The sequence below is a fragment of the Peromyscus maniculatus genome, chromosome 8, assembly GCF_049852395.1.
Source record: "Peromyscus maniculatus bairdii isolate BWxNUB_F1_BW_parent chromosome 8, HU_Pman_BW_mat_3.1, whole genome shotgun sequence".
NCBI lineage: Eukaryota > Metazoa > Chordata > Mammalia > Rodentia > Cricetidae > Peromyscus > Peromyscus maniculatus.
In genome coordinates, this window is record NC_134859.1 from 79,665,562 (window position 1) to 79,691,767 (window position 26,206).

Consider the following 26,206-nt stretch of genomic DNA (forward strand, 5'->3'; position numbering starts at 1 on the left):
CAGAATAAATTATATGAAAAAAAATTTACCAAAAAAAAAAAAAAAAAGAGGATCGGTGTGTCCTTTCTAAGGCAGAGCTACAGAGCAAGGCTGCAAAGTACCTTTAACATGCTTCCTTCAGGTGCTCATGCTCACCCAGAGTTTGGTCCTGAATGTGGAAACAAGGACATTAGTCAAAGTACAAGCTGGTAGCAGTGTGTGTGTGAGGATGTAGAAAAATGGTAGGAAGTATTAAAAATCCATAACATTACTTTTTATATATATTCACAGACATTATATATATATGAAGAGAAAGTAAATCAGCTGACCATTAGGTATCTATAGATCATCTATATTCAAAAATATTTTTGTCACAGAGCCACTTGACACAACTGTGATATGAAGTAACATGACAAACTAATTTATTAGCCTGTCACATATCTAAAAGGAACTACAATAGGCAAGTTCCTAATAATCTTTATCACATACTAAGTGTTCAATAAATGTCTTCTAGTATGAAGCTTTCTCATCAGCTAATAGCAACAGCTTTTTAAAAATAAATTATTTATTTATTTTACATCCAGGCTGTAGTTTCTCCTCCCTCCTCTCCTCCCAATTCCTCCCCCACTCCTCTCTGTTCCTGCCCTCCTCAATCCACTCCTCTATTTCTGTTTAGGAATCTCATGCATAACAACAAAACATAGCATACAAAGTTGCAGTAAGACTAATCACCTCCCGATGTATTAAGGCTAACAACAATACTTTTTAATTAGAAGTTTCTTTGTTCGTTCCTGTGTTCTGCTTTCAACATTCGGTGTCTGTTATAGGCCAGGCAGTGCATAACGAACTGAGAATGTAGCTATGAATAAGATAATAAGTTTTTGATGCTCTTCAGTCCTATAATTTAATAAGTCACAGCTAATGAGTAGCTGGGTCTAACATACTGTAAGTGTTCCATATATAATTAATCATTCAGAAAGAATGTGAGATGTTAACTTAGAAAAGGGCTTGGGGGCTTGGTCTGGTCTGTAATGAAACTAGAATCATCATTTGAAGTAAATATTTAACAAAGATCTGAAGATATGCCATTGCCTCACACCTAGAGAAAATAAGGATGTTTTGAGGCAGTGGGGGATTGTATAAATGTTCTATGGTGGGGAGACGACATTCTACATGGCATTGAGGAATGGCAGATATTACTGCCGAATGTCACCAGTAACAGCTGGAGGGAAAGCCAAACTGAACTTAGATATGTAGGAACTGATTTTACGAGCTCTGGGAATTCTTAAAGCTTTTTATCTTTAAAGTGCTCAGGTTTTGGTGCTTGAGAGATTTTGCTTGTTTCAACTTAGAAAATAGGTTGTTTGGTTATAAGTTAAGCCATGTGACATAGAAGAACCCAATGCTGCCTTCCAGGAGCAAGAATGTGGTGACAAGGACAGACATGTGAAGGTAATAGAAACAGAATAAGGTAGATGGCTTAAGAGGGGGGTTGTAACTCAAAGTTTTCCCGGCTCCCACGACCTCATGGTCCCACAGCTGCTCAGACCCAAATGAACACACAAAGGCTTATATTAATAGTGAACTGTATGGCCTACTGGCTCAGGCTTCTTGCTAGTTAGATCTTACATCTTAAATTAATCCATTTCTATAAACCCATACTTTGCCATGAGGCTCGTGGCTTACTGGTATCTTTACATCTTGCTTCTCATGGCAGAAGCTAGCAGCTTCTCCTTTCTTATGCCTTTCTCCTTCCTCCTGTCTAGTGAGAATGTCCTGCCTAACCCTATTCTGCCCCACCATTGGCCAAACAGCTTTATTTATCAACCAATCAGAGCAACATATTTTCATAGCATACAAAAAGTCATTCCCCTATCAGGAGTTAGAACCCACCCAACCTACTGTGTCATAGTAAATACAGCTATTCATGGTGGCAGATGGTCAGTTTGTTGAAATCAAGGTTGGGAGATTTACTTGTTTTAATGTTTTACCTGCATGTATACATGTACACCTTGTACATAGCTGCCTAATGTCCAAGAAGGTCAGAGGATCAAGGCTGATCTCTTGAAATTAGAGTTATGGGTGGTTTTGAATCACCATGTCAGTTCTGGAAACTGAACTCAGGTCCGCTGCTAGAACAGTAAGTGCTCTGAACCATTGAGCCATCACTCCAGTCCACCAGAGTGAGGTTTAAGTCAGCCCCTGAGGAACAAATGGAATTCTCTGGAATCTCCTGATCTAAGGGAGTGGTAGGAGTAGACATTCCAATGGACTTTTCATTGTTCAATTTTCAGGACACAGGACAAGACTCTGGTCCTCTGTAAGATCTAGAGAGCACCACAGGAACAAATGCAGAAGTTAGCATTGAAGTAAAAACAAAACTGAAGGGCAGAGGAGTAACTAGTGAGTCCCTTGTATGTCCAGAGGCACACATCAATGGCCCAGTAGAAAAGGACTGTAGAAGTAGATGTAGCCAGACTATGTGTGTGTGTTCTGATCCTGACACATTTTTTCTCTCTGTCTCTGTGTCTCTGTCTGTATTTATGTCTCTGTTTCTGTCTCCATCTCTCTCTCTCTCTCTCTCTCTCTCTCTCTCTCTCTCTCTCTCTCATCCTCTCTCTTATATACAAAACCTCTTGGTGTCTCAACTGCACCCTCTATAAAATCATCATAATGATGAATCTCTTACAATTGCTGAAAGGATCAAGTGAGCTTCACATGTACCAAAAAGTATAACATAATAAAATAAGTGAATGTCAGCCCTTATTCATGGTTTTGCCCTATCAGCTGATGGATCTGAAATTTTCTTTCTGGATGAGAATGAACTCATAGACTCACAAAGCTGAGCATTTTGATATAGTTAGACCATCCAGGCTGTAGCTGAATGGGAAGCATCAAGCTACAGACACAAAACTGTCTAGGAACACAGATTCAACACAGAGACCGTCAGAACACTTCTCTTTATGTGTCCAAATGTCATCTCTTTGGATGAAGGGAGTGAAAGATAATGATTGATGTGAGAGACCAATTTGTGTTTCTAAGACTACAGGAAAAGAGAGCTTGAGTGAGAAGATAAAGTGATGGGGCCACTTTTGCATTCTTTCAAATGAAAAAAATTAATCTCTTACAAAAATTGATTTCATTTTCCAAGTTCCAAAGAACTTCCAATTACCTTGTATTTCTCCAGACTACAAAATGCAAGATCTCAAGCTCATTTATAAAAATGCAATTTTAATCCATTCTAAGAATTTTTGCAAAGGTTCTGCATGTCAGGGTGGCAAATTAGCAAAAGAAGAATGATGTCAGGGTAAAACCTGCGATTTTCATTCAAAAGGCATAGAGGGATAAAAACCTTACTTTTATTCGAATCTTTCCAGTCTACAAACTGAAAACTCCATTTCTTTCCATCCTCAAAAGAGCATTATTTTTCTGTTTTAAAACACTCAGAAATTTAGCATCTTGTGTGTGGCTAGTTTTGCAGCACTGAATGATAGTTGTTGTTGTTGTTTGAAAATGTTAATTAAAGTGACAACATTTTCTATAAATCTCAGCAAGAGATTTTTATGGCTACCTTGTATCTGTGGTTTGTCTTTGTGCTTAGGTAACAGAGATAATATCTGGGCAGCATTAAGCTGAATATGTGGCCACTCTTGTAACAATAGATGGCTGTAGGTGCTCATAATGGGCTTCTGAGCCATCCACTTCTGGGTCATGAGTTCAGATATGGCTGAGGCTAAAAGTGAATGAGGCTCATTATTTTCCCAATGCTATGAAAAATATTTTTTAGGATGAGCCTGCAGAGCCGGGCCAATATCTGGGACAAAGAGATGTTAATTACCCTGCTATATTGTATGTTAATTAGCCTCATTTAAAACAATAATATCAGATTGTTGGAAGGCAAAAGAAATGACCCACATGCGTCTTCTTATGCAGTGGAACAAAATGTGTTGATGTTTAGTTTCCAGGTAGGAAGAAGGAAGGAGCTTAGAGAGAAAAGCAGCATTGTGCTTGGTGATTTTCAGTCAATTGTTTCATCTTCTCTTCACGATAGCCAGATAGAAAAGGACACATTGAAACAAGCCCAATTGCCATTATGCAAGAATCACAATCCCTCAGTTGACTTCCAAAACTTTGTTAGATTCAGATCATGGAGTGAAGGAAATAAACTGTGCATTATATAGTTACAGCTATGTACTGAAAAAAAATCAGCACTGTAGACCAACAATTAGTCTCTTAGGATTACAATGGATCTTTAAAAAATTTTCCTATCCATTCAGGCCATCATAGACATCACATCATCATATCACCATGCAGTACTCACATTTTTGTTGCAGTTTATGTTTTTAAAAAGACCAGTTATACTGCCAGTCATAAAATACACATAATATGTACAGTACTTATCACCTTGATAATATCAATAACTTATTGCCCTCTGTATATATGCATTTACTGCACTATACTCTTCAATGTTTATTTTAGTGTGAACTCAATCCACTAATGCAAAATTTACTCTAAAGCAGTATTCCATACTTTGTTGTCAGTGGTCTTATACATTTCGTGTTTACCATGTGTGTTGATTGTATTATGAAACACTGTTGAGTGACTGACATAGACCATTTCCACTTCCATGAGTGTTCTGTCATGTTCTAACAGTGATAAATACACCTAACACATTTCCCACAATATAACTGTTAAACGATGCATGATTGTACCACAAGTTTTCATTATTGGCCTCACTCTGCTCATATATATAATGAGAATAATAATGATGAAACCAACTCCTAGACTTGTGTATTAAGAGAGGAAGAAGTTGTATCATAGATTAAGACCAGTTACAGTCCATCATGGCAGGGGAGAGCATTGCAGCAGATGTCACATTGAGTCTACAGTCAAGAAACAGAAAGTATATAAGAGGTAGGGAGCAGGCATAAAAATCTCATGGGCTGTTCCGTTAACATGCACTCTCCACCCATTAAAACAATACCACAGGTGAGAAACAAGTCTCTGAACACATTTCTCATCCCAAGAACAACAGTATGTTACAACAGTTTGTACAAGCATGGTAGAAAATTTGACAGAGCTATATGCTTGAACTGCACACTAGCATGTGAGAAGCCTATGACTCACAGTCTAACCCACAAAGTCATCCTGCAACCCAGGGAGCAATCCTCTTCTGATTTCAACAATATACACATACTAGGTTCTAGGCAGGGAACATTCATGCAGCTCTAAGGGAGCCATCTTACAGCAGAAGGACACTAAATTTTCAGTGACAGTCAGTCATGAATACCAACTCTTCTACCTACTTGAAATGTGATAATACTTGAGAAAAAAAGAGAGAGAATCCACCACAGAGGCATGAAAATGAGAAAATCAATAATAATAAAAGTAGATTTTTAGTTTTCCTGGTATCTCTATTTTATTATTTTGTTTTTGAAATTATAATTTAGTTACGTTATTTTCCTTCTCTTTCCTCCTTCTAAACCTTTCCTTATAGCCCTACACGCTTTCTTTCAAATCATGGCCTCTTCAAGGCTTAAACACAGGGATCGAAGCTTTTCTAGTTAACTTCTTTGGAGTTTTAAGGTTTGGGTGCAAAACATTTATAGAGGAAATACACACAGAAGAAAGTAATACAGTAATAAACAAAAGGAAATAATCAGACTAATGTTCAAGTGCAGGGTTGGGAAGTATTAAACTCATGTTGTCCCTTCCAGGGCCTCCAAAGCACCTTGGTCTAACAGAACTGTGTACGATGATGTAAGCATTCCATATTGTACCTATTCCTCTCAATGTATGACCCTCTGGAAACATGTGTCTAATGAGCAACCAAAATATGCCAAATGCAACCAGGGAAGTGACTTTTTAATTTTATTCCATTTTAATTTATTTATATTTGAATGGTCACAAGCTATGGGAAAAATCAGCACTAGCATACATAACACACATTAGAATTTATTATCCTACCTCAAACAAAGAAACTATCTTTTGAACTATGATCCTACCTCCTTTATGTCATACTGTGTCACATGTTGGAGATTCCCAAATGACAATCATCTAAATGCTATCTTCACAAATATCCCATATGTGCATACTGACCTAATATTGTGTATATGTTCTAGAAATAACCAATAATTTAAATATATTTTTACTAGTATGATTTAGATGCATTTTTCTTATATTGATACTACAAATGGATATTCAATTCCAATTGCCTTATGCATAAGGAAAGTAAAAAAAATGTAGACATCTTAAGCTTGGTATTATTCACTTGTGTGCTACCTAAAGTCATGTTGCATATCCCCAATGTAGGTTAGACTATGAATCCATCAGTACAGGCAAATTAAGAAATACCTCAAAAGACAGGCTCCATCCAATTTCTAATTACATCTGAACAGAAAGCGCTTGGAGTGTGTGGCACCTGTTCCTGGTCTACAAGGAAGATAAACAGTGGCAAAAGCGGCAAAAAGCCCAACACAGAATCTGGACCCTCCTCCTGGCTGCCTCTGAAAGCAGTAGTCTTCTCTAGGCAAAGCTATCACTTGGGTGAGGGAGTGTCAATACAGGAAAATGCAATTAGCAAATGCAATTAGCTCTGCACCTTTAAGAATGACCCCTTTCTTTCCCCTCATCAAAGCTACATAAAGATTTGTGTATAATTACCTAAAGCAGTGTTTATGTTTTCTTGTTTCTCCTCCTCCTTGCTACCTTCCACACTCCTGATTCCCTCAAGGTGCTATGGCAGAGGGAAACTTCATGCCTATTCTGTCTGTCCCTCTCCCTTTTCCCACAGATGATTTTTCCCAAATCTCCGTCCCTCAAAAGATGTCCTTATTCTTTTCAAAATCTTTTTTTTAACAGATTCCATAAGATGCATGTCATTTTCCCCCAGTGCTGCTGTTTGATGGAGAATCTCACAAGTGTATTTGTTACTAACAATTTTCTTCTACCAGGGCTCACATAGACTCCTAGGAAAATGCTTCCCTAAATCAGTATACAGATCTTAAATTCATATTTTGTAACAATAAATGGGACAAATGTGCTAATTCTATTCTCTTATCTCCACTGACAGAAAATAGGTTCATAAAAAATAAATACATATGCACAAATAGAGACAGAACCAACATGCTGCTTATGTATAATAAGCACATTTGAATAATTAACCAACTCCTGCTAGCTTCTGCATAATTCACTTAAGCACCGAAGAAGCAAGGGAATAAATATTTTCCTGGGTTAAAGGAGAAAGAAGGATCTTCATAACATCAGACTTCTTTGAAGGTTAAGATGGGTCACATTAATCAAGAAGTGAGCAAAAACTACCATTTCCATGTGGAAGCCCTTCTGCATTCATGACATGCTTGCACTTGATCCTGGGATAACCCTGATAAACATTTGCTTAACCTATGACTCTTGACATAAATCAAATCATCCCTGGAAAACAGCTGAGATAACAGCTTCCAGATGATCATTTAGGGCACACCAATACATCCATGTCTAACAGGTCTATTGTTCTTTTCTTGAAATATCTTGGATTACCAGACTGACTAGTCCTGGGCACTAATAATCCACCATCTATATACTTTGCTGATCCACATAGACCACATTTTTTTTCTTCTGCTTTCCTCTCCTACCCTAATTGCAACTCAGCACAATTCTTTAATTTTTGTACAACACATACTATGACAAGAAAGGGGATTTTTATTGTGCTATGATACCATAGAGCTGGTAAACTGGCACAACTTCACAAATGCCATCTGGAAGGACCAGAGGCTAAATCAGATGGGAGTGCATACAATCATGGCTTGAGAAGTGCCATACCTGTTCTAAATGACCAAATCAAGAAGAGACAGTGATTAAAATGAAGTTTAAAAAAATCACAAATATAAGGAAGAGTCACACTACCACCCAAACACACTAACAGACCATCTACTTGAATCCTTCAGTCACTGAGGGTAGAAACTGGTCAGGGACACAAACAACAGTGAATGATGTGCTAATAATGAAGATCAGTACCTGAAAACAAAAGAGGTGGATCTCAAGATGTAATCGCCTTTTCAAGCAGACAAGAGGTCCCAGTTCAGTTCCTTCCTAGCACAATAAAGAAGAAAAGACAGGACCTAAGAATAAAGGAAAGGAATTAGGCAGAAAGCAAGCAAGCAAAAAAAAAAAAAAAAGTCCACAAAATACGAAATTGTAGTGACATAAACTTCTAAGGAATAAATAAACAACATAGCTATCTTTAGGCTGTGAGGTTTGTAGAGTATAAAAAATTAATTTCTACTCATTAAAACATTAGGAAATATTAACTAGTCATTCTAAGAGGGGCTTGTAATTGTTACATTTAGGGAAAATGTTGAAGAATATACTTTACACAGAGTGGAAAGTTGTGCCAAACTCCAATGGTATAAGATTAAAAATACATCAATTAGGGAGACTTAGACATCTGATGATGGTTGAAACTAAATTTTGTGAGGCACTGTGGAAGTCATCTGAGTTAACACAGACTTGCATTGCGATAGGGTGTGGTTCAAGAACCACTAGGACCCTCATATCCAGGAATTTGATAGAAATGCAGAGCCATAAGCTCCAGCCCCAAAGTGCTAGATCCATTAGCTGATACCTCTGAGAATTCACAACATGGGGAAAATAAAGAAATAAATCAATAGAAAAGATAATCTAAGCTCTTTGATCTCACCTTTCCTAGGAGTTAAGAACTTGCACAGAAGATATAGTAAAAACCCAACTCTCTCATCTTAGCTGGACAGCCTGGAACAGTTCTCTCATTTTTTTTCCATAAGAAGACTAAATTGATATTGATTTTTACCTAGTATGTGCATTATAAGGATCAAATACCATGATAGCAATATGATATCTTATAATCAGGTAATTTCTTCGACTTCTGTTTTACTCGCATCATTCCTTCAAAGATATCTGGATCAAGATGGCTTCATGAGTCACTGCATTTCATATTGCAAAAGAGAATATTTGGATTTGATCATTCTACCCTGTAGTGATTTCAATGGCAAAGGCCCCCAGAGGCTCATATATTTAAATACTTGGATTCCAGTTGGTGGAACTATTTGAGAAGGATTAAATGTAATTTTGTTAGGGGAGGTCACTAGGGGGATGCTTTGAGGTTTTAAATGCCCATGCCATTCCCAGTTAGCTTCCTCTCTGCATCACAGTTGTCTCTCGTAAGCTCTGAGCTACTCTTCCAGTACCATGTCTGCCTATGTGCTGCCATTTTCCCTGCTATGATGGTCATGAATTCTAAGCCTCTGAAGTTGTAAAAAAAACCAGTAAATCATGGTATCTTACCAAAGCAATATAAAACTAACCATGCTACCCTTTCTCCATGTGAATATAGTGGGGAGAATCATAGAAGCCACAAGCTCAGATTGAACTTGAGAAAAGGTAAAGGCATTATTTAGTTCGTGATAGCAGGCCAAGTCCATTTTGTTCTTTCTCATCTTAAAATCTCACTGAAAAGACCTAAATGCATGAGAAAAGTAAGAGATTTCCATGGAGTATGAGATCTTTAAACTAAAAGCTTTTAGAAGCATTAGAGATCAGAGACATTAGATTAATGGGGAAAAGCAGAGTAAAGAAAAAGGCCTAAGAAAAAAGGCAGATGGATAGAAGTAAGACATTACATGAACAAACTCGGAAGAGACTCTAATGCAGACCTCTGAGGATATGGTTCTTTTTCATCAATTAAATATGCATTCTATATTTAATAAGTTGAAGTTGACAACTGTGTTTTGAAATATCCAAAAGAATATATCCTCAATGAAGTACCTTTGGTCCTGTGGGAAACACTATTTTATGGAGCATGTCGTGTGGTAACAGGATATATATCCTTCAACCCAGATCCAAACCTGATGAGACTAAGGGATCCAAGGTGGGAAGAAGATGTTTATGAGATAGAGGCTGCCTCAAAAACTATGTATTGTCTAGATTTCCTCCTTCTGATTTAGATGCTACTAGATTCAAATCTCAGTTCATGTGATGGATTAATCCAACTTTATGAGCCTCAATCTCCTGCCATGTAAAATAGCAATGTTCATTCCTACCTATTAACAATGTTAACAATATAAAGTTCCTGTCTCATTAGATCTGTAGTAAATGTGGGTTTTCTTTTCTGTTGGAATTCTGTTGGTATTTTGGGGGACCTAGAATTTCTAAGGAAACTTCACTAAGAAAACTCTTTATTGAAGAAACATTTTTCTGTGACATTTAGTAATCAAGTTAACCCTTAAGATACAATTCTTTCAAATTGATACCACTGCTTTTAATAGACAGTTTCTAGATTAGAAATAGCATATTCAAAGTGCCAGGAATTTAGTGGACAATCTAAAGGGGCCCGAGGGATATAGTAATATTTTTCAATAATTTCATTCTTAAGGTCAAGTTCAGGTGACAAACCAATGGAAATTCACTGTACTTCACAGCGCCTTTGCTGCCCTTTCCATCATAAGATACCAATTTTACTTCATAAAATGAAGGAGTTTTTGTTAATGTTTATTCTCCTAGCTTCTCTCTCTCTTTCCCAATGTCCTCTTTTTCATAATAAATAAATATTTAAGTAAGTAAGTAAATAAAATAATATTTGTAGTTGAGGTAGTTTTCTCTTATATTTAGTTATTTTTCCTTTGAATCATGTGTGAGAGAAGACTAAATGTGTTTGTGGAACAAAGTGGCCATGGAGGGAAAAGAAATATACATATGCCTGATTGCAAAGGGATGTTGGTGGTGCACACCTTTAATCCCAGCACTCAGGAGGCAGAGGCAGGTGGATCTCTGCAAGTTCCAGGCCAGATTAGTCTACAAAGCAAGTTCCAGGACAGCCAGGGCCGTTACACAGAGAAAGCCTATCTGGAAAAAGCAATTATATATAAATATATGAAATAAATATCAGGTAACACTGTTAAGAATCAAAAGAATGGAACACTGAATTTTTCCTTACAAGGAAAAATCTCCACTGAGCATTCAGAAATGATCATTTTCAGAGGTGATGGAAATAACCAGAAATCTTTACCACAGCCATAGTGCAGACTGTGCTTGTAATACTGTAGAGCAGTCTGTGTACATTATGAACTGATGCCATTTAAATGCCAGTTCATAAGATGTCAGGATTGTCCAATGTTCCAATGTGAATAACAAGCCAATAGATTGCAATGTTTATTTGGCTAAAAGCTCTGGCCTCTCAGGGTTCATGTTCAGGTCAGGGAGACACAGCCATGGAGAATTTATGTTAGAACAGTGAACAGGACCCTAGTACTTTGTAAGAAGACACCCCCATGCCTCTGAGAGAAATGTGCCTGGACCCAGATATTATCCTGCTGGTAAAACCCTGGCAGATACACACAAATGAACAAAATAAAAGACGCTCATAAGCCTACCTTCCACAGGTACTCTACTAGTTTGATTCAGCTGCCTTAGCAAAGCAAACGGCAATACAGTGCAAGGGATTTCAGCAGGAGAAATGTATTTCCTCACAATTACGGACTGAAGGGTCCTAGAAAGATGGTTATTTCTATAGGCTCCCCTTGATTTACAGATGGCTAGCTCCTTCTTGTAGCTAGAGTCTTGAACTCGTGTCCTCAACTCCTATTCGGGTAAGAACACCTCTCGTCCTGTATTAGATCCCAAACCTGACGACATGCTATTACTTCTTGAAAGAACTTGTATCAAAATAAGGGCACATTCTGAGATAGTATATGTGAAGTCTTTAAGATGTAAGTCCTAGAGACATGATACTTTAGTATTTGCTATATTTCTGCTGTCGTTTGAGCATGTTCCCCCAAAGTTTATGTGTTAAAATTTGAATTCCTTAATCTGGTAGTTTGGGGAGGCATATACAGTGGGAGAAGCCTGAAGTCTATGCACTGGGTCCTCATGAATGAAATAATAAATGCTTTTCACACATAAATGAGTTCCAGCTTTGGTAGGGCTAGGGTACAATAAACACATCCTAAACACATCCACATCTCATGTTCTGTTTCTTCATCAGGTGCCTCCATCCTTCCATTGCCTATCACAATTTTAAACAGTAGAAGGATGTCACCAGAAGCAGAACACATGCAAACACCATGCACTTGAAATTCTCTCCTTACAAAATTATGATCTTAATACACCTCTATTCTCCATAAATTACCCAGTCTTGAGGATTCAGAAACAAAGAGCAAACAAATGAAGAACATTTGTTTCCTTAATGTTTTCATAAATGTATCCTGGAAAATGTATATGCATACAAACAAGCAAAACTTAAACCCTAAAATACTCAACTATTTTCCTGTAATGTTATATGGCAATTATTTCTGCCTTCTGTGAAAACGGTTTTGATGACTGCATAATGTCCTCTCACATACCCACACCATTTCTCTAATTACTACTTAAGTTATAAGTGTTTGCACATAATAAAATATTAAGAACAAATACTTAACTGTAGCTGCTAATAGGAAAGTTCTTAAAAATAGATCCTTTTCAAGGCAAAGGTAAGCTTTCATTAAAGCTTTTGTATCTATTGTTAAATGACTTTCTAGAAAAGGAATGCATGTCGTTTTACATACTTAATACCTATGTGTGTATGTATAGATAGATAGATAGATAGATAGATAGATAGATAGATAGATAGATAGATAGACACACAGAGAAAGATAAAAACTGTATATACACAAAGTAAGAGGGTTATAGATTTCATTTAGAAATACACCAAAATACAGCTATAATAAAAACAGCAGTTATACTGATTTCAATAGAATAATAAGCAAGTAACTTTATCACAAGGAAAGAGTGTACAGTTGACTACCAGGGAGCATTCACCTAATAAACTCATAGAGAAACAAACTTGAAGCCTTAATGTGGCCAACTCATTCAATAAATATAACATAGGTAAATTATTCCAACAAAGATTGGAAGCCAGGAATCCATCTTTTAATGGATAATTCATTGATGTATTCAAGTCTTGGTCTTAGTTAAAAAAAAAAACAAAAAACCCGAATTGCACACTGGCTTATTTTGATTTAGTTTCCAAACTTGCTTTCTTTATTTGCCTTGGAAAAGAATGTGTGCTCCAGATATATTAGTTTAGAACTTACGCCCCCTGCCTACCTTTCTAATTTCTGCTTTATGCAGTGGTTAGTGATGATATCTTCATGGCATCTAATTGGACTTCAGGGGTTACAAAATAAAAGGACAGGAAGTTATGAGGATGACATTATAGGAAGGTATGTTGAGAGAGAAGCAGAGGGAGTTTCAACAAGGGAGTAGAGGGTTGATATGATCTACATACATTGTATACATGTATGAATTTTTTAAAGAATATGTTTTAAAATATAAAACAAAAAAATCTCAATTTTATTTTATTTTATCCTCATTTTATTAAATAAGAGTAAAAAGAATTTAAATAACACCTAAAGTCACAGAACCAAATGGTAAAAGAGAGTACATTTAAATTAGTTCAACTGGATTCCAAATTCAAGGATCTTCCACACACATTTTTGCCAGGGATGGACAATTGTTATTTTGTGGAGACTCTCTGGTTTTACTTCCATATTTTCGCCATTCACTTTAAATTTTATGCCATATATTTTCTTGTATAGTCAGATTAAGCCAGGTTATGTGGCAGTAACAAATTCACTAAATTTCAGTATTGAATTTAACTAAGGTTTTCTTCTTATTCATGTTTATACAAAAGTGGTTAAATGAGAGTGGGTGTAGAAAACTGCTACATATAATCTATCAACGGCACAACTTGATGTAAATGTTCACCCTTGGAAATGACATTGGCCACACAGCAGAGGATGAAAGTCTTAACTGGATTCTACATCTGCCAGTACATCCCTTCAAATGGCCTCTTCTCATTATGGAAGAAACACTGAAAGCATGTCTGTAACCTTTTCAACTACAATTGGTTCTTGTGATCAACTGAAACATGAATCTTAAAACGTCTTATTAATAAAAACAACCTGGAGTCAAGTATTGTGGTGAATTCTGAATGATCAGAGAAGCAGAACAAGCCACAGCCAACCTCACTTCGCCAACTCCTCAGCTGAACCTGTTTCCTCAAACTGGAAGCCTCTGAGTCCTCATCCAAATGGATCTCAGCTGAACTGCTGCTAAAAGCCTAAAAGCTTAAAAGCTTCTAGTTCTTGGTCATCATGCCTTATAAAACTTTCTGCTTCCTACCATCACTATCTGGAATTAAAGGTGTATGTCACCATGTCTGGCTGTTTCCAGTGTAGCCTTGAACTCACAGAGACTCTGTCTCCCGAATGCTAGGATTAAAGGTGTGTGCTACCACTGCCTAACCTCTATGTTTAATATAGTGGCTGTTCTGTTCTCTGATCCCCAGATAAGTTTATTGGGGTGTACAATATATCAACCACATTTCCCCTTTTTTGTTTAAAATGAAAAAAAGTTAGAACTAATATCAAAATTTCCCTACTTCATACACTAAGAAAAATGTCTCTTCTTAACAGAAAGGACCCAAACCTCTTTCCTTACCAACATTTCACCTTAAAATTTAGGATCTCTTGATACAACCCAATAGCCTTTATAAAAAAAAATGGATCATACTACCTACCCCTTGACCTAGGAAACTATTAGTCAACAAATATTCATTCTTCTAGCTAATTATCCAATAGAATGTTGTAGCATGAATCTTAAAGGTTCTTATTAATAAAATCAAACCTGAGGTGAGTTATTGGGGTCAATGCTGGTAGATCAGAGAGACAGAACAAGCCACAGCTATCTCACCTTGCCAATTCCTCAGCTGGTCCTGTTTCCTCAGACTGGAAGCTTCTGTGTCCTCATCCCAATGGCTCTCAGCTGAACTGCTGATTAAAAGCCTGAATGCTTAACCAGCCAAAAGCCTCTAGTTTCTGATCCTCACGCCTTATATATCTTTCTACTTTCTACCACCACTCCCTGGGATTAAAGGTGTGTGTCACCATGCTTGGCTATTTCCAATGTGGCCTTGAACTCACAGAGATCCAGAGGGATTTCTATCTCTGGAATGCTAGGATTAAAGGCGTGTGCTATCACTGACTAACTAGTGGCTTGTCTGTTCTCTGACCCCAGGTAAGTTTATTAAGGTACACAATATTTTTGGGAACACAATACCACCACAGAATGTTCAAGACAACATTAACAAATAATAGAATTTAGAGCCACACAGTAGTCATAGTTCCCATTCAGCAGTGAGCACTACTTGACAGACGGTGTAAAGAGCAGATACAGAGGTGCTTATTTGATCCCCAGCCTAATTCCTGGAGGAGCACTCCCGACCATTGCCCATGTGCTCCTGTCCATCGCTCCTGTGATTCCTGATTCACTGGTCTGCACACTTTCTTGTCTTCCTTAAAGTTCACAAAAGTATTTTCTGAAGTTATCAACTTTCAACCTAGAGAAGGTGCTGGTCACAGTGAGCCAGTACAAGCTCTTAATGTGTTTGTTACTATCTCAAATTTTAGGAAATGTGGTGTCTATGTGCTCTATATATTGCTGTGGACAAGAAATTGCTATAATCATCTCTCCCGTGACATGAAGTTACTTTAAATAATTTGTCTTCACATTTCTTTTTTCTTTATCTTTGCTATCTTGACACCAAAACTTGTGTTTCATTAATGGGGGAAACAATGAAATTTTCTAAGACAGAAGGTAATCTTCTTAATATGGCCTATGCCCTGAAGCATTTATTAATGGAAATACTTTCCTGAGAAACACATTTTTAATCTTATATTTGTCATATCCTATATTAATCTATGAAAAAATTTTAGCATTCAGAATCCAAAGCTTCACTCTAATATTTCCTGCTCTTGTTATTGTCACTCAGAATAATATTTTCAGCTTTGCCTGATTATATATTTCTGGATTTTTTCCTTCTGTTTTCTTACATTGTTACATGCAACTAGGCCATTGTTTTATAGATTATCTCTTTGTAGTCTCAATAAAAATATAGAAAATAACCACAAATACACATCACCATCATATCCTCTGTCCTGCTCCCCCATGACTGAAACACAACAAATATGTGACTTTTCCTTTTTAATTACTATAGAGAATAGTTTTAACAAATGATTCTTAATTATATGGATAAGGCATTTGTATTATTCCCAAACTTGTTTTCTACCATTTTTTAGTGTTTTTGTGATCACATCACACAACTTATACTAATATATTAATCAATTCAAGTAGGATGCAAGAACTTACCAATTGTATTTTAAATGTCCATGCCTTAACACAGCAAATGCTTATTCTTTTCACATGCTGCATGCCCAACACAATTTGGCAGGGATCACTCTCTATACGATCCCTTAGAGATCTAAGCTAAGTAAAAATATGCTGTGTAAATCCAATTTTTCACTGCTATAGGTGAAGAGGAGCCTTAGAGTTCACAGTGCTCTTCCATTCTTCAGTCTAGAAGTGAAGCTTGACATGTCATCTCAGAGCAAGGTATGTGTATATTTCTAAAAACATGCCTATGAGCAAACATAGGGGTCATGGAAAACAATTGGTAAGCATATCTATTTTTGACCCATATGTTTGTAAACTTCCAAAATCAAGACTAATCAATGGAACTTTGGTTATTTTGGTGAGCACAAGAGAATTTTCACCTATATTCTTTTCCATCACTATCTCATAATGAAACCTGAACATTTTTTTCAAAATGCTGTACTTAGAATAGATTTGCTTTCTCTTGCATTGAGTAATGCCTCAATGAAAATAAATGGTCTTGTGTATACTGTAAATGTAGCTTAGGTCCATTTGCCTAAAACTTGAGTACATTCCCCAACATTTTGAGGAATTTCTTCCTCATAAAACTGCCATATTTACTGACATTTCTACACCCCACCCATCCCACTCCCAGGGAATCCGGTTCTCTTGTTTATTAGAGCTGCAGAAATGAAAGTTTGCCACCTGATTAATTTTAATAGTTTAGCCAGAAACCTGTGGATAATGTATATTGGCTGCCAAGCCTGAGATAAATTTTGTTGGCCCTGTTGCAAAGATTTTGGCAGAATTAAATCTGCCCTTTGAAAAGGAAGCACAGAGGAGCTGAAGGGATGGGATTTCAAAAGAGAAAAAAACCCTGTTTTGTCTTTCTTTGTAGCTTCCCACTGCTGTGGGGATCTGATAAATCCATTCAGCAATTCATTTTTAGGCCGTGTATACTTTATTTTAGTATTACAGTTAAGGAAGAGATGTAAGCCTTTTGCGCAAAGCTGGATCCAATCCAAAGTCAGGATGGCTTCACAGGTACCTTGGTAAGGCTGTCTGGAGGTTGTGATTTTTTTTCTTTTAGAGATCTGGACAACTACACAACTGTTTAAGGCACCAGAAATTTTCCCCAGGAAACTGTGTAGGAAGACTTCACAATGTGGGTCATTCTGTCCTATTTTATAGCCTTGTTCAATACTAGTTCTTTATCAAGGGTGGCCACATGACTTGCAGGAACCAATACCAAGTAAAAAGGCCAAGCTCTTTGATCAAAAAGGAAGGGAAAGTGCAGCTGAAAGTATTAAAATGCAAAACTTTCTCCTTCCTTTTGAGGTCTTTCATGTTTGGTCATGGTATTTTGTATTATAAATTAAAAAACACAATGCAGATTATTGCATGGATCTTACTTTCCATCTGTATACTGTACAGTGCTATTGTAAAAGGTGAATACAGGAATATTTGGCTTGTGTACTGGAAGCACTCTTCAGTTATGGCAATAATGCTGTGTTGAGTCAAAGTCTTCCAGGTGTTCAGGGCACCATAAAGTGCCAAGTGATACTGAGAGCATTCTTACTTGCTTTGGCTATCATCTGCTTGAGCCACTGACAACACACTGAACAGGGCCACATTTAAAAAGTCCAGCCCAGATGTTGTCCCTTGCCACAGGCCCACTTTCCTATCCTGTTTTGTACTTGTAATTCCCAAGGGTGGAACATGCACACCAATAGCTTCTGAATCTAACCTGTATGCATTTGGGAGGCTAGGCTCGTCACCTACTCAAACTGAATGTCAATCCAAGACAAGGTCACTCATGACCCTGCCTCCCTCTTCTAGGGATCCTAAGATACCTGCACAGAATTCTACCCTCTATTCTCAGAACCCTTCATAAAGCAGAAAGTTACATGGTATAGGGAATTCAGGGTATCAAGTTAAATGAATCAGGTGAACTGGTATTCATCCTGGATAGGAGTAAGAGACAATACTGTGAAGAGTGAGAGAAATTTGGGTTCTTATTGTACAACTCACCAGAATTTGCTTCAAAAAACAAGATCTGCAGATAAAATTATTAGATTTAAACCAACAACAATGAAACATCACATTAGAGGCACAAAAGGCTGTTGGGACAGTCCTTTTTCAGTCATGGCATCTAAAAGTAGGACTTCTGAGATCACTGTGGCAAAGATAAAAATAAGGGGGAAGACAGGGGTCAGTGGGGGAAGCTTCACCACAGGCTGTTTCTGTTTGTAAGCCAGAGCCACTGAGATTGGTAAGTTAGCACCACATGACTTAAAAGACCTTAGTGACACAACATTGAACAGAAGCAACCTTTGTTCATTGTTAGCTGAGCATTAAATGGTGTAGAAATAATTGCATTCAGTGTTGAGTACCCCCCTTGGTCCCTCCCACATCTATGTCTCTTTTTCTCATTATGTATCTGTATAACTACTATAAAATATTATAACTATTCTAAACCAAGTTTTTTTTTCAGAATGATATAAGACTAACAAAGTATATTGTTAAATGAAAGAATGCCTGTACATGCACTTTGTAAATTATACAATGCTACACAAATAATAAAATAAGATGGAGTCAGTCATGGTAGTACCTACCATCACTTGGGGAGGTAGAGATAGAATGATCAGGATCCTGGTCATGGCCATTCTTGGCTGTACTGTGAGATTGAGGCCTTCCTGGGCTACACGAACTCAAGAGATCCCACCTCAAAAATAAAAAAAAGATTCTTTATCAGGCTCATGAAAAGGATATATTTACTCATTCCTACACTTCAAAATATGTTTTAAAACTGTTTACTTAATCACTGAAGTAAGCCCTGCATTGACACTCTCAGAGACGAGGCAGCCCTCGACAAGAATGCTGACAGAAGAAAACGGATATCCCCGGGCTGAGAAAGAAGCCCACACAGATAGTTACCAGACATAGCTCTTCTTTTACCTACATGTTGGAAAATTCTGGGTTTCTGACTTGCTTCAATGCAGGAATTGAAGACAATGAACTTTAAAACTGATTCTGACTGGGTGGTGGTGGCGGCGGCAGCGGCGGCCGAGGCGCACGCCTTTAATCCCAGCACTCAGGAGGCAGAGGCAGGCGGATCTCTGTGAGTTCGAGGCCAGCCTAGTCTCCAAAGCAAGTTCCAGGAAAGGCACAAAGCTACACAGAGAAACCCTGTCTTGAAAAAAACCAAAAAACAAACAAACAAACAAACAACAACAAAAAAGCCCTGATTCTGAGTCTATAGCTCATTTTAAGCAAGATCTCATTTCTATCACCCCAAATCTCTTCCAGGCATCCCTTGTCAGCACTCTCCGTTCCCCTGTCCCATGTTTTACAAGTAAGCTTGCTTCTCCTTGGTTCATCTGGGAAATGATTTGTAGAAAGAAGTCTTAGCACTCGAAAAATTTCCAGCACAGTTTTTCCATCTTCCAAAAAAAATATATGTTATACCCATGTCCAATGACTGAACAAATGAACAGAATCAACACTAATATGTTTGGAAGGCAGTGATGCTAAACAAAAAAAAAATCAGTCCATGGAATCAGTATAAAAAAGAAACAAGGACATATATGCCCTTTACCAAAGACCATCAAGAGTAAGCAGAAGCTGTCTCACAATTGAGTTCCATGAATGTATAAACTACAGGCAACTGAGAAAAGCTGGGAACAGAGGAGGTAGCCCTGCTCAGGGAAGAACACACCAAATGGTTGTCCACTGCCAAATGGTTGGCCCTGAAAATGTACACACAAGTAATATTATATGTACTGAGCAGGTTATATTTAAGAATTGTCTATATATGCAGAATGTGTGTAATAACAATGAATAAAAAAAGCCATGATGGGTATATGGAAGGGTTTAAAGGGGAAAAGAAACATTGTAATTATATTATAATGTCCAAATTTTCATAAATAAGAAAAATGATAGAAAAAGCCTCAATGTAAACACTACTCAAAGGAAATCTTTTGTGTGTACAAATTAACATTAGAGAAACCAGACTGGAAAAGATATTTAACAAAGGATAAGAAGACATTTTTGTAGAAACAAAGATACAATTCATTAAGATAATATAAAGAATGTAAATGTGCACACCTTCATTAAAGAGGTAAAACTATTAATATTAAATAACAATGGCTTTTTTTAAAAAAATCAAAGAATAATAGAAAATGAAATGGTTTTTTTTCTCAATAACTAAGGATCCTTAAAGCAGTGAATAATAATATATTCCTATAGAATTCAAGAAAAATTTAAAGGGCTAGTCAGATGTTGGTGGTTCATGCCTTTAATCCCAGAACTCAGGAAGCAGAGGCAGACAGAACTCTGTGAGGTCGAGGCCAGCCTAGTCTACAGAGCAAGTTTCAGGAAAGCCAAGTTTACACAAAGAGATACCCTGTCTCAAACAAACAAATAAGTAATAAAATAAAGATTAAAGGACTATTAGTCAATTTAACACAATTTAGAGCACCTTATCTAATGATAGCCAAATAATATTTTAAATTATGCATAGAAGTTTCGTAAAGATATCCACATTTTGGATCATAAATTGTTTAAATATATTGATAGATTTTGAAGTCAAATAAAATATTTTCTGTATAAGCACAGAATAATGTCAATTCAAAATATCTAGAAACTAAACAAACACAATTATTTGTTTACTGCTGTGGGATGGTCTGTATGTCAAATTGCTCTGATTGGTCAATAAATAAAACACTGATTGGCCAGTGGCCAGGCAGGAAGTAGGTGGGACAAGGAGAGAGGAGAATCCTGGGAAGCAGAAGGCTGAGGCAGAGAGACACTGCCAGCTGCTGCCATGATCAGCAGCATGTGAAGACACCGGTAAGCCACCAGCTACGTGGCAAGGTATAGATTTATGGAAATGGATTAATTTAAGCTATAAGAACAGTTAGCAAGAAGCCTGCCACGGCCATACAGTTTGTAAGCAATATAAGTCTCTGTGTTTACTTGGTTGGGTCTGAGCGGCTATGGGACTGGCAGTTGACAAAGATTTGTCCTTACTGTGGGTAAGGCAGGAAAACTCTAGCTACAATTTACTTACATACTTATATATTTTTGGTGCAGAGAGAAGAGCCAGGGTTTTGCGTTTACTAGGAAAATGTTCCACCATTGAGCTACATCCTCAAACCCAAACAAACACTTATAAGTAAACCATGGGTACATAATAATAATAATAATAATAATAATAATAATAATAATAAATTTTAAAAAACACAAAAGAAAGCAGAAAATATCTCAACCTCTAGGAAAATAAAACAAGCCAAAACCTTGGGAGCATAGCAATAGTAAAATCATTAGAAAATAAGTAATAAGCAATAGTAAGAATATATTAGAAAATAAGTACTATTTCAACCAAAGACTTTATTCATATGGCATCCTTAGATTATGGAGGTGATCTAGTTGAAAATTAAAGAAACAATAAGGACAAAAGTGTAAATTCATCAAATGAAGAGCCAAGATTGGTGAATCTAATCAATGCAAGAAAAAAAAAAAAAGCCTGGAGGGTTTTTGTTTGTTTGTGTATGGGTTTGTGTGCATAGTGCACATGCCGAGGCCATGGAGTTCCTAGTACCTTCCTCAGTTGTTTTCCACCTCACCTTTTGAGACAAAGTTCAGCACATACTTTGCCTAGGCTGGCTGATCTTCCCCTCCCAGTACTGTGGTTACAGGAGAGCAAGACCTAGTTGTTCTGTTGTTGATATTGCTGTGTTTTGTTTTACATGGACTTTGGTCATTGAAAGTAGTTTGTGTGCTTGCACAGGAAGAAGTTTACTGATGGAGTCATTTCCCCAGCCCCGTTTTAAACTGCTTACTTATTTGTCATAGTTTGTTATTTGTTTTTTAAAAGTAAAATTCTTTATGACTACCAGAAGCTGGGGAGAAAGAAATGAGGAAAGAATGATCAATGAGTAAGGCCTAATTTTATAGAAGCATGAGGTTTTGGTGCTTTACTATATAGTTACAAAGTTATAGGTAACAAATATTATTGTATATTTAAAAGCCTACTAGGATAAAGGGTTTCTTATTACCTCACACTAAAGAAATGATAAATGTTTGAACTGACAGATACATTTAACTTGTTTAAGCACCACATGTGTCAAAACATCACATGGGTCCCAGTCAATATGTAAATTTTTCATGTTTTTATGTATCAGTTAAAATAAATTCATAAAAGTTGCATTAATTTGAGAATATTTACATAAATTGACACAGCACAAACTTGAAAGAATCTCAATAAAATTGATTATCTTCTAGCTCAACTGACAAAATATAACACACAAATGAACAATATTATGAATGAAAAAATTACCATAAATCCCATAGAAACTAAAAAAATATTCAAGAGAATATCAAATAAAAGTATGCCAATAAATTCAATATTATAGGTCAAGTGAATACACTCCTTTAAACATATAAACCTCAAAAGAAATCTCACATGTTCTCAGTCATGCGGATCTTTGTGTCAGATCTTGAGATATGTATGTTTAATTTGGAGTACCTACAGAATCTAGGAAACTAGAAAAGGGACCACTGTTGGGGATGGGAAAAATCTTAAGGGTGGAGGAAGAGAATAGAATGTAGATAATATGAAAGGGAAGGGGGAGTAATGAGGGAGAGTGATTCTAGTGAGGAGAGCAATGAGAAGGTGGGAGAAAGGAGAGAGTTGAAGGAGGAATAACTAAATCTAATGATGCTTGAAAAAGCCAGCTGGAAACTTACTATACTATAAGCTTCATACATATGTACACACACACAGACACACACACACACACACAGAGAGAGAGAGAGAGAGAGAGAGAGAGAGAGAGAGAGAGAGAGAGAGAGAGAGAGAGAGAGAGAGAGAGAGATACCACATATTCATCTAAAGGACTTTAATTGGATTTACCCTACTAGGAGGATTATGTTTTCCCAGAAGTCATAAGTTGCCAAATAAGGTGTCAAGTTCCAAGTTTGAGATAGTTCCCATTAAGCGGCTGATTAGAGAGTCTTAAGACCCCTAAAACAATACAGGCTATTGTTATTTCTCTTAGTTGCCTGCCAGAACTTTATGGCAAGACTTATTTGCCAAAGATACCATATACATTGATCACAGGGCAAAGAGAAGTCCAGTGTTGCTGACAGGGAAGCTTCCTCCCTCTTCCTTAGCCTTCATAGCACTAGAAGGTTCCACGTCAGCTGTTGAGGGGAATCTTATCATCAGTCTTAACCAGGTGAGAACCTTGAGAACTGCAATAGTGACCAGCATGGTAAGACATGCCCATTATGCAGTAGTGGAACAGGTACTGTGGAGGTAACCAGTTGCTTTCTGATTAGGTTTAAGGCTGGCTGCACAAGAGGGAACATATACCTGGTACTTAAAATTTGGCCAAGAACATATAGTTGAGGCATTCACAGGCCATAGAGGTAAGCCTACTGCTGTTTAGTAAGGTTTTGATTGAGAATCAAACAATATTTTCATAATATTCTTTCTTCTCTAACTCCTCTCAGATTTTCCTCAACTCACCACCAACCCAATTTCATGCTCTTTCTCTCACTAAATAAAAGAATAGAGCCCAGTGTGTATTGCCCAACTGCTCCTGAACATGGGAACCTGTCTGGAAGTATGGTTGATATATCAAGCACCACTTCATTGAAGAAAACAGCTTTTTTTCCCCTCTCCTATAAGTGACAATTGCAAATACCTTCTAGGATAGGAATGGGACATTGTGCCTACTTCCCTTCCAGTGTGCTGGGATGTTTTCTGGCTTAAGCTTGTGCCATTGAGACATAGTTTACTGCATGTCTGCACACACATGAACAGATGCACATAGAACAAAAAAAAATGAAATTACCTCCAGAAAACTGAAATGGATTCACTGATGAGTTCTACTAGACCTAAATACATAAACTATGCCAGTTATTCATGTACTTTTCTAGAAAACAGAACAAGAACAAACTGTGCCTTGTTTATTTACGAAGCCATGATGATTAGTCTAATATTACGATGAGTAAAGGTTTTAAAATTTACTAATGTACCCCTGATTCACAAGACATGGCATTCATTTCCCTTTGCTCTGTTTCTGTGCTAGCCTTAATCTCAGCACTCTAAAACTGCGGGTGTCAAATACAGCTTTCTGTTTACTTGTAGGTCTCACAAAACTAATCAGCCTTAGATTGTTATTCCTCCCTCACATTTGGTTGCTCAGCATCTATCACACAATGCATGTCAGAATTAGCAAATAAATAGATCAAGTGCATGGAAACTGCTTTCACTGAATCCCAGTGCTACCGAACTTTCATTCATTGTGTTGTTTTGTTTTCTTCAGACATTCTGGTCATGTAGTACAGGCTGTTCTCAACTTTACTGTATGGCTTGGAGATTGCATTTCTCTTTCCTCTGCTTCTCAAGTGATGGGTGGCATCCATGTGGCAAGGACACCTGCCTGCTTATATTCACCTCCAGTCAACTGGTTGTATGAAAACAAACAAACAAACAAACAAACAAACAAACAAACAAATCCAAACATGGAACAGTTTACTATTTCCTAACCACCTGAATCTTTTAATGAATAATGTTTACATTTTACAACCAGAGAACACTGTCAGGGTGATAAGCTCTTTGTTTATAAATCTAATGAAATAAAATTTTAAAATAAAAAAATCTACCACCAATAAGACAAGGTATTATTTCATAAAGTCTTACAGAAATTTTATTTTGTTGTTCCCCTTCCTGTATCTATACCACAGTCCCGGAAGAATCAATGGTCCAAGTCATGGTTATCTTGTCTTACAATTTTCTTCTCAGTATAGATTCAAGTATACTCAATGGCATATGCTTTGCTGTTCTTGTGCTGTGATTCAAAGAGTGCCAGTTGTTAATTTCTGGGAAGCACCAAGGAAGCCACCAGGCTCCCTGACTCTCCTTTTGTCCCTGCAGGTGTCTTCTAGGCCAGCTTACTTTGCGCTGTGAAGGCAAACTGCCTTACCTAGAGTTGACTACTTCATTACGGAAATTCAAGTCCCCCATAATTGTGATTGTGTGGAAAGTAATTTAAATGGAAAATCCCTTTAGCTATTTTAATAGAAAGAGTGCCAAGTATGTGCCATAAGTAAGAGGGCCATTCACTAATAGACAGGAAATACAATATGTGAAGGAGCAGAGATGAAAGGATTACTAAGACCTGAGGTACTAGAGATAGGTAGTTGTTATGGGTTCCTTTTCCAATACAAAACAGCTATTCCCTTTGATTCTCCTACAAAATTACTTTTTTTGAACTATTCCCTACCTTTCAGTGTGATTTTTGAAGACTGCTCTAACACTCATTCAAGTATCATCCTATTCCTAGTCTATGCCAGACATTAAGTAACATAAGCACATATACATAAAAACCATGTTTTTTTCCTGAGACTTATTATTATTCTTTTATATTTCTCACATATATTCCATCCCAACCACAGTGACTCCTCCATCTTCTCCACCTTACCTCCCCTCTCTCTATCCCCTCTCTCTCCCATCAGAAAAGCACAGACCTCCTAGGAACATCAACCAAACATGGCATAACAAGTTACAATAATATAAAGCACATACCATCATATCAAGGCTGGATGAGGTGACTCAGTAGGAGGAAAATGGTCCCAAAAGAATGCAAAAGAGTCAGAGACAGCCCCTGCTCCCACTGCTGGGAATCCCACAAGAGCACAAAGCTACTCAGCCATAACATATATGTAGAGGATCTAGGTCAGACTCCTCAGGCTCCCTGGTCTCTGCAAGCCCCAATGAGTCTCAGTTAGTTGATTCTGTAGGCTGTGTTCTTGTGATTTCCCTGTCCTCTCTGGTTCCTCTGATCCTTTCCCCTCTACCCACAGGACTGTCCAAGCACTGCCTATGTCTGACTGTGGGATTCTGCATCTGCTCCCATCATTTGTTGGATGAAGTCTCTCTGGTCTCTTTGATGAGGATTCTGCTAGGCTCCAGTCCCAGAACACTCTGCAGGCAGGA